Source organism: Atheta coriaria, unplaced genomic scaffold (assembly GCF_025399875.1).
Source record: "Atheta coriaria isolate IRGN ID8LTWV9N9 unplaced genomic scaffold, Caltech_Dcor_3.1 hic_scaffold_6_pilon, whole genome shotgun sequence".
NCBI lineage: Eukaryota > Metazoa > Arthropoda > Insecta > Coleoptera > Staphylinidae > Dalotia > Dalotia coriaria.
This window is the reverse complement of record NW_027045448.1, coordinates 7,224,020-7,232,135: the sequence shown is the minus strand read 5'-3', so window position 1 is coordinate 7,232,135 and position 8,116 is coordinate 7,224,020. Positions and strand designations below refer to the sequence as shown.

The 8,116-nt window shown below is 36.5% G+C and overlaps 1 long non-coding RNA gene across 1 annotated transcript; it reads left to right on the top strand.

The window, feature by feature from the left end:
- The first annotated feature begins 457 nt into the window (after nucleotides 1-457).
- On the top strand, nucleotides 458-5,308 carry LOC135793610 (uncharacterized). Its single transcript, XR_010548667.1, has 4 exons — nucleotides 458-499; nucleotides 1,699-1,736; nucleotides 2,868-2,906; nucleotides 4,965-5,308. It is a non-coding gene; the product is annotated as an uncharacterized lncRNA (long non-coding RNA).
- The last annotated feature ends 2,808 nt before the right edge of the window (nucleotides 5,309-8,116 follow it).

The following is an 8,116-nucleotide window of genomic DNA, read 5'->3' as shown; positions in this document are numbered from 1 at the left end:
CGACGCGCCGCCGGCTTTGCGCATCCATTGCTTTTACCTGCCGGGTTTATGCAGCAGGTACAGAGTCTTATTGTGAACTGTTTATTGATGGATTGCAGCCAGTTTCGTGCCCGTCTCTGCCGTGTCCGGATGTATATTGTGCAACGCGTTTGTTTTTATCATATTTCTATTTTCAAAGTTTACCTTATATTCGGTCATCAATCGACGTAGTCGTAATATGCATCTGCAGTGTTTTCTTAATAAGTAATTGTGTTAAATCAAATATTTCGTTTATTGTGGGCTGTGGTCCGTCGCTAGATCAATCGAAAACCTATTCGGGCTTGAGTAAGTTACTTTTATCTGACCCTTGCGATTCTCAGCACTGAAAGTTTGTTTTCTCCCATATGTATATATAATATAATATTATCATATTGTATGAAATGTTTTTGTTCTAACTTATGTTTTCTTTTATTTACAGTAAAACTTGCCGTTCCCTTGGAATCCGATGAGCGCTGCATTGGTATATTTATATATATATATTTATACTTAAGTTATATTATATTATTGTTTTATCACATTTCACCTGCGTGTTGCAATAGCCCGCTAATTAGGGGGACCGTATATAGTTCACGTAATGGTAATATGAAAAACGGATCATATTGCGGAAAACCTTTGTGAAATGTTCAATTTTTTATCGGATTCTGATAGCGCATGAGGAGTTTTATTAATTTTAATAATTAAGACTTTACGATTCGTTCCTCATTAACAATTGAAAAATTGTAATTTTTAGCAGTTTCAGTCGCCGTTTTATACTTTTTACCTCATTAAATTAAATATTTTTATTTATTTAATTAGTTCCATCTGATAGAGAATTCTCCAATCTTTAGAAGATATTCGTTGTCGAAAATCATCGATAAAAACTATAAATTAATAATATAATAATAATTACAATAATATTATAATTAGATTAATTTTTTTTGAATAAGTATATCCTATTGATTTCTATATTTGAAGTTTCGAGTTATGTGTAAAAATTGCTATTTGTTTAGATAGGGTGGTGCATGCGCCCTCTCGTGTACGTGTGATACACGGACACTGCCACTTACGTGCGTGACCACTCACTGATACATAGGCAATCGCTCACTGCCTCATATGCATGCCACACTTTTTGAAACGTTTTGTATTTTCTGGAGGTACAATAAAGTATTCTCAGGTAGCGCCACGATGCATGTTTTAACTAAAAATATTCCTGCGAGTGAGAGTCGACGTGCACAGTGCCGGCACGCAGCCTTACTTCGTGCGGCAGATAAGAATACTCCGCCGAGTTTTCGTGTTTCTCGTTGTAAATTCGGTATATCGCGTTATATTTTATTGAACTTAGTGTTAATTGCCGTGTTTGGACATTCGGTAAATATTTATCGCGTATGTAATCTTCGGAATTCAATATTTTGTGTGTTTATTACATTTTCGCGTGGATTTCTGATCGGTTGCCGTCGGACGCCGGCCGGCTGACTTTGTGTGTGATTATAAATAATATTTTGGACTTCTGCGAATCATTTTTGACTTCTGCACAACTCGTTGACTCAGTGTGTTACCTGGTACGAATACTAATTTGAATAATAATGGAGAACAAAACGAAATTTATGTTAAACTTTGGGTTCCGTCGGAACTCATGGTCCGAAATTGTGTAACTAATGTTTTGTTTCTTCTTTATTTCAGTATCTACTCATATTTGATTTGCCGTGTTCGATACACTGGTAAGTAAAATTTTTATCATTCATAGTATCTGATTTCCTGATTTCTTGCAATTAGAAAATTGATATCTTTTGCGGAATTCTTTACTTCAATAAATGCTTCAATAACACTCAAATCATAAATCATTATTTCATTATTTAAATTTTAGTTCACTAGCATGAACTAAAAATCATAAAATCGAATTGTATTCGTTTTGAATCATATCAGCGTTTGTGTATAAACCACTTTCTTATCGCATTCGCCGTGCGAGATGCTACGCGTAAGATTCTTCGCGCTATCGCGCTGTCGCATGCAGCACATTTTAGTTTAGTTCTTATCACAGGTACCGCCTCTATTGCAATTCGTGCGCAAGGTCGCGTGGCATCAACGCGCCGCCGGCTTTGCGCATCTATTGCAATTCGCGTACAAGGTCGCGTGGCATTGACGCACTGGCTTTGCGCATCTATTGCTTTTACCTGCCGGGTTTATGCAGCAGCAGTACCGGCGTTAGGACATGGCGCGGTTGGGCGATAGCCCAGGGTCGCTGGACTTTAACGGGCGTCGACTCTTGGCACTTGGCCGGTTTTTTCGTATGGGTTTGAATTGCAGTTAGGGTGCGCCGTAGAAATCTCGCCCAGGGCGCTGGTACTGCTAAAACCGGCACTGTGCAACAGGCAGAGAGTCTTATTGTGAACTGTCGCCATCCTTGCGTGCGCAGTTTTGGCATGCTCTATTGATGGATTGCAACTAGTCTCGTGCCGGTCTCTGGCGTATCCATTCGTAGGTACATCGCGCAACGCGTTTCGTTTTATCAGACTTCAATTTTCAAAGTTTACATTATATTCGGTCATCAATCGACTTAGTCGTAATATACATCTGCAGTGTTTTTTTAATACTTGTAAGTAATTGTGCGTTTAACGTGCAAAAATATTTTTTGTTGCTTGCTTTTGATGTTTATATTTCAAATCAAATATTTCGGTTATTGTGGGACGTGGTCGGTCGCTAGATTAATCTATTCGTGCTTCAGTAAGTTACTTTTATCTGACCATTGCGATACTCCGCACAGAAAGTTGGTTTTCTCCCATGTGTGAATATAGTATTATCATATTGTATGAAATGTTTTTGTTTTAACTTATGTTTTCTTTTAATTACAGTACTTGCCGTACCCTTGCAATCCGATGAGCGCTGCATAAGTAAGTTTATAATTAAGTTATATTATTCGGTTAAATGTTTTATCACATTTTATCTGCGTGTTGCAATAGCCCGCAATATAGCCCGCGTATATATTTAATGGTAATATAGAAAACGGATCATATTGCGGAAAACCTTTGTGAAATGTCCAAACTTTTTATAGGATTCTGATAGCGCAAGATGGGTTTTGTTAATTTTTTTTGGTAATTTAGTTGAGTCACTTTCGTTATACCGTAGCAGGGTGGCGATAGAAGTGACTCGTGTTCAGAGCACCGTAAGGGGTGGCGATAGAAGTGACTCACATTCAGGGCACCGTACGAGGGCAGCGGTAGGAGCGACTCGCAAACTAACGGTAAAAGTGAATCGTGTTCGGGCACCTTACCAGCATGATTGTATATAGCTGATTCGCCCATTTTTTCTTTTGAATTAAAATTTTATCTCTTAGATTTCCAATTTAATTACCGTATTTGAAATAATATATTATTTAAAATGATTTTAAATTCTTGCTTAATAGAAAATTTCCTAATCTTTCATAATCTATAATTCGCTGATATCTATCTCTTTTTCTTCGAGTTTGGAAGATACTCACTATCAAAAATCGTCAATAAAAATTATCAAGCATTAAGACGCTGCGAACAGATCTTAAATATCTCTTTTAGTTTACGAGATATTCGCGATTGAATAAAATGGGCAAAAATTGATAAATGTCACTTTTTAGCACTTTTAGTCGCGTTTTTCGACCTCTTAGTGTAGGAAATATAATTATTTTATATTTTTATCTGATAGAGAATTTTCCAATCTTTCATAATCAACCATTCGTTGGTAGCTATCTCTTTTAGTTTAAAAGATATTAATTTTTAAAAATCGTCGAAAAAAAGTATCAAGCACCCCCCCTTGGCAATTTTTTCTTAAGACTTAAAATTTTATCTCTCAGATTTCGGTTTTAACTATCCTATCTGATAGAGATTATTCCGTAGATTAAAACGCTGCGATCAGATCTTAAATATCTCTTTTACTTTACGAGATATTCGCGATTGAATAAATTGGGAAAAATTGAAAAATGTTCTAAAGAATTAAAATTTCATCTCTGAAATTCTTGAACTTTTAATTTTCTTGTTGTATCACGCTGTATATTTGTTTTTCTTAAATTGTTATCAAAAACTGCCCAGATTTATTGTGTCCTCGTGCTTATATTCTTGAACTTTAACTATTTATATGAATTTTCGAAACACGCGGTGGAAATTTGGCGGTATCTCGCGAACCGTTCGTGCGATTTTAATGATTTTTTCAAATTGGCATTGCGCGAAAGGCATTTTATACGATGCGATATTGCCGGCCCCCGAAAATCTTGTTAGAAGTGCCTTAAAATTGCTCTGAAACTTTTACTTTTTTCATGAAATTTCGAAACACGCGGTGAAAATTTGCTTGTATCTCGGAATCCGTTGGTGCAATAGTTTGTATCCTTTTTGTAAAATTGCGTCGAAGTTGCGACTGATGTGAGACATTATATTATATTGTATTTTAGTGGACATCAGAAATGTTTCGATTTCAATTCTACGCGCCTATCGGGGTTTGCGTATAAACAACTTTTTGTATCGCGATATACGCGCGCAATTATGCGTTTACGCTACAAACGTTCGACCATTTCAGTCTGTTCTTACCTGCACGCGGCTCGGCATCTTCCTTTTATTCATTTCTATTACATTAACTACATTATTATTTAATAATTAAAAATCGGCATAAGTATCGGCATTTAATAACAATAGACGTGTATAGTGGTTTTGCGAAAGATGAGTTCACGGTTAAATGATAATAAAACTTATGCTTCATCCGTGCGTTAGTGGTCCGTCGGCTATTGGATTATTTTGATGCTGAGAATTGAAATTAGAAATTTGTATCCTATAGATAGTTTTAAGTAAGTGTAATTAACGTCTCTCTTTGGCAGGATGTCGCAAGAATATTGTCGGTTAATATAGTGCATGTTCATTATGCGACGGAACGAATTTAAATAAGTGAGCATCATAATGCGAATTCTCACACACGTGCTTTTTTTGTTTCAGTACTTTCTTTGATTATCCGATACACTGGTAAGTTTGTAAACTTTATTAAAACATAATTTATTACATTTTAATCTTAAATCACATTTAACGTGAGTATTGTAATAATTCAAAATTAACGCTTGCCGTCGGATCTTTTGGTAAATTTTCTTTTTGTAACACCCTGTATATTTGTTTCCATTTTCAATCAAATAGAAAATGAGCTATTTCCTAATCCCGATAGTACTTCGGGAAGTGCTACTTGCTTGCATGTGCGCGTTTATGCAGGTCGGGAGTCCCGTTTCAATATGGCGGCGTGTATTTTGTGCGCCGTAGAACGCGTATTACAATAAATTCGGAATAATTTTCCCAGATGCAGAATTTAATTCTGTATTTCCTTGTATTAAAATTTATTGCGGGAAAATTCCGTAATGCGAGCTATATTGAAAGTTGTGTGTGTGCGCCGTAGTACTCGTTGCGCTAGGAATTGTAGTTTTTTTACCATAACACGCGAACGCGGTATCACAATAAGTTCGGAATAATTTTCCCAGAAGCAGAATTTAATTCTGTTTCTTTCTGTTCCGAAATTTAATGCAATAAAATTTCGTAACGCGAGTTATATTGAAAGTTGTGTGTGTGCGCCGTATTACTCGTTGCGCTAGGAATTGTAGTTTTTAGTATAACACGCGAACGCGGTGTCACAATAAGTTCGGAATAATTATCCCAGATGCAGAATTTATTTCTGTTTCCCCCTGTTCTGAATTTTATTGTAAGAAAATTCCGTAACGCGAGTTATGTTGAAAGTTGTGTGTGTGCGCCGTAATACTCGTTGAGCTAGGAATCAAGGCACCGTATGAAGGTAGCGGTAGAAGTGACTTGTGTTCAGGGCACCGTATGCCGTAATGCGAGTTATATTGAAAGATGTGTGTGTGCGCTGTAGTACCCAATGCGCTAGGAATTGTAGTTTTTTTAGTATAACACACGAACGCGATGTCACAATAGGTTTGGAATAATTTTCCCAGATGCAAAATTTATTTCTGTATTTCCTTTTATTAAAATTTATTGCGGGATAATTCCGTAACGCGAGCTATATTGAAAGTTGTGTGTGTGCGTCGTAATACTCGCTGCGCTAGGAATCAGGGCACCGTATGAGGGTAGCGGTAGAAGTGACTCGTGTTCAGGGCACCGTATTCCGTAATGCGAGTTATATTGAAAGATGTGTGTGTGCGCTGTAGTACTCGATGCGTTAGAAATTGTAGTTTTTTTTAGTATAACACAACGCGATGTTGTGTGTGTGTGCCGTAGTACTCGTAGCGCTAGGAATTGTAGTTTTTTTTAGAATAAAACGCGGACGCGGTATCACAATAAGTTCGGAATAATTTTTCCAGATACAGAATTTAATTCTGTATTTTCCTGTATTGAAATTTATTGCGAGAAAATTCCGTAACGCGAGCTATATTGAAAGTTGTGTGTGTGCGCCGTACTACTCGTTGCGCTAGGAATTGTAGTTTTTTTAGAATAACACGCGAACGCGATGTCCCAATAAGTTCGGAATAATTTTCCCAGATGCAGAATTTAATTCTGTTTCTCTCTGTTCTGAAATTTATTTGCAAGAAAATTCCGTAACGCGAGTTATATTGAAAGTTGTATGTGTGCGGCGTAGTACCCGTTGCGCTAGGAATTGTAGTTTTTTTAGTATAACACGCGAACGCGCTGTCCCAATAAGTTCGAAATAATTTTCCCAGATGCAGAATTTAATTCTGTATCTCCCTGTATTGAAACTTATTGCGAGAAAATTCCGTAACGCGAGTTATATTGATAGTTGTGTGTATACACAACACTTGTACTCGTTGCGCAGTACCAGCGACTTGCACTTGGCCAGTTTTTATGTATGGGTTTGAATTGCAGTTAGGGGGCGCCGTAGAAATCTCACCCAGGGCGCTGGTAGTGCTAAAACCTGCACTGCATAAAATATAATACATAAACCATAAATATATAAAGTTTCATATTTGTTTTTATGAAATTAATATAATAACTTTTATAATTATTTATTTCAATTTTACGATGTGTAGTGTTTATAAATGTATCACTAAGGTATACAGTAAACTTTTACGAAGACTCATTCTTATTATATCCCAGAGCCAATAAATTCTTTTCGTATGCCGCGAAATATTGAAAGTAAAAGTAAATTTCTTATATGTGTATTTCAACATTGTGAATTTTTAGTTTCGTCTTCTCAACTACGTGTTTATCAGTACGTTTGTGTATAAACAACTTTTTGTTTGACCGATATCCTGGCTACCTGCCGTACCCGCACGCGCAGCGCACACGGCAGTTGTTTTACCCCGTGGTCCGCGAGCGTGTCTCTCTAATCGCCACGCGTTTTGAAGTTTTATTTGGATTAATAGTCGTGTATTCTTTCGGCCATCGGCAAAATAATCGCAATGTGCATGTGTACCTGTTTTGTTTAATGAATTATCGCGGTTAGAGTCTTCTTAAGTGAGAAATAAGTGACCGTTAATGCCTGCGGGAGTTTTCAGTTGATAGACTATATTACAGGATAGAAAATCTTCTCATCAATGCACAGGTAGGCGGATAATTAAAATTTTCGCGGAAAATTAAGGCGGTTTAACTGAGTATTCAATTTGAGGGATATTAATTTTGTAGATTACAAACACGTGGTGGCATTTTTATCAGAATTCTTCTTAGTCGCGTTTCTGAAAATTACAGGCTTGATTTAATTATTACAAGCACGGTTTTTAAAATTATCTGAGGATTATTAAAATGACAATTTTCATGCCGACCACGCTTACTTTGCCGTCGGCCGTCGGTTCGGTCATGTTTTCGATGATCACGTAAATATTTTCAATCAAATTGCATCAGTAATTTAATAATTTCTTGTTGAAATAATATCTTGAACGGTGAATAGTTTTTCGTTTTAGCAGTCTCAGTATATCTTAATATTTACAAAGAAATAGTTATTTTTATCGTCTTTAACCACTGTGTTGCTACGCACCGTCGCTTGCCGTCGGTTGATTTACGTGTAGATGTTTTCCGCCGGATATTCCATTAATTTATGATGATGCTACACCCGTCGGTTACCTTATACAGTTGATGCTACCATCAATTGATAATTATATATTCACAATATATTTAAAATGTAAGTGTTTTTTTCC